This window comes from Penaeus chinensis, chromosome 30, assembly GCF_019202785.1.
Source record: "Penaeus chinensis breed Huanghai No. 1 chromosome 30, ASM1920278v2, whole genome shotgun sequence".
Lineage (NCBI taxonomy): Eukaryota > Metazoa > Arthropoda > Malacostraca > Decapoda > Penaeidae > Penaeus > Penaeus chinensis.
The window spans coordinates 290,551-292,764 of record NC_061848.1 but is presented as its reverse complement, the minus strand read 5'-3'; positions in this window follow the sequence as shown (position 1 = coordinate 292,764).

Below are 2,214 nucleotides of genomic sequence, written 5' to 3'. Positions count from 1 at the left end.
CTCCTCTTCTTATCGTTTCCCTTCCTTCTGTTTCCCTCTCCCTTTCCATCTGTTCCCTCTCCCTTTCCTTCTGTTTCCCTATCCCCTTCCTATCCTTTCCCTCTCCCCTTCCTATCCTTTCCCTCTCCCCTTCCCATCGTTTCCCTCTCCCCTTCCTATCCTTTCCCTCTCCCCTTCTTATCGTTTCCCTTCTTTCTGTTTCCCTCTCCCTTTCCTTCTGTTTCCCTATCCCCTTCCTTCTTTTCCCCTCTCCCCTTCCTATTGTTTCCCTTTGCTCTTCCTATTCATTCCCTTTCTTCCCTTCCTATCTGTTCCACTCTCTCCTTCCTATATATTCCCTTCCTCTCCGCCCTTCCCTTTCCTTCCTACCTGTTCTCCTCTCCCCTTCCTATCTATTTTCCTCTCCTCTTCGTTCCCATTCCCCGTTTCCCTTTCTCATTTATTCCCATCCCCTTCCTATCCATTTCTCCCTCCTCTTCCTATCTATCCCCCTCCCCTTTTTATCTATTCCCCCCTCCTCTATCTATTCTCCTCTGCCCTACCTATCTCTTCCCTCTCCCATTCTTATCTATTCCCTTCTCCTCCTCCCCCTGACCTTTCCATACCTCTTTCCCCTCGAAACTCCCCTCATCCTTGCCTTACTCAATATAAGTTCACCCTACCTATTCCCTTACCCTCTCCCTCCTGAGCGTCTCATGCCCACTCCCCCTCGAATCTCCCCATCTCCCCTTTCTACCCATTCCCCTCGATTCTCCCCTCTCCCCTTCCCCCTTTGGCCACTTCCTGCTTATTCCCCTTGATTCCCCCCTCTTTCCTTTCCTTCCTGACCCAACCCATTCCCCTCGATTCTTCCCTTTCCACTCTCTTTCCTGAGTCCAAGCTACCCATTCGCCTCCTTTCTCCTTTTTCTTTACTCATCTGACCCCCTCCTACCCACCCCCCTCAGTTCTCCCCTCGCCACTCTCCAACCTAGCCTCTCCATACCCATTATCATCAGCTGACCTCATCCTGCCCATTCCCCTCACTAATCCTCTCCCCTTCTCTCTTTGCCCATCTCGTGCCACCTATCCTCCCCTCGTCCGGTCTCATTCCCTTCCTCCCCTCTCCTTCTTCTCTCTCTTCTTTCCTAATCTCGTTCCCTCTACTTTCTCCTTTCTTCCACTGGCCTCATTCTCTCTTTTCCTCCCCTCGCCCTTCTCTCCTTCTTTCGTCTTCCTCTCTCTTCTTGGCTCCTCCCCCCTCTCCTTCCTTTCCTTTCTTCGATCCCCTTTTTCCTCCCCTTCCTTTTGCTCCCTTCTTTCCCCTTCCCTCCCCTCGCCCCCAACTTTCCCCTTCCCTTCCCTCACCCCCCTCTCTCTCTCCTTTCCTTCCCTCACCCCCCCCCTTTTTCTCCTTTCCTCCCCTCGATATTCTACTTTCCCCTTCCTCCCCTCATTCCCTCCCCCCTTCCCCTCGTCTGTCTCTTCCACCTCCCTTCTAACTCTCCCGTGATGACCTGAAACGGATACACGACCCGCTGATGACCTGTGACGACACGTGATCTGGGGGTCGTTTAGCTTCTCATTAAGTGTCATTTGCAATTACAAGACAAACCCTGAGACAGGGGGTCGTTACGTCTTCAAGAAGGAGGATATGTGGGGGGGGGGGGGGAGGGAGAGAGAGGGAGGAAGGGTATTAGTGGGGTTGGGGGAGGGAGGGGAGGAGGAGCTGAAGGAGGAGGAGGGCGGGAGAGGGCGAGGGGTTAGTGAGGTGGGTGGGGGGAGAAGGGCAGTCAGGCAGGCAGGTTCCGTCAAGACAATGGGACTCAGATGTCATAGCAGGCGAAAATGGCATCTGTGGCGGGAGGGAGGATGGTCGAGAGGGAGGGGGGAAGAGAGAGCTATCACACCGACATTATTTTATCATCAAGGGAACATAGTATCTGATGCAATATTCATGTTCTTAGGAATCATTAATATGCCAAGCGACCAAATGCGTCTTCAGTCCGGGAAAATCTTTTGTTCTTTTTTTTGTTCCTTTTTAGTTTCCTTCTCACTCTGTCACACTTAGAGAGATATATATGCACCTCTGACCTTCGGGCTTATAGCAAATGAATATCCTTTCGTTGCTGCTATCTGTGTTTGCAATCGTGCAATTCAGGGCGGTCCAATGACGTCATTATCCGCTATCTGTTGAGAGGGATAGTTAAGATCTTTCTGGAAGACGCTAGTCCTT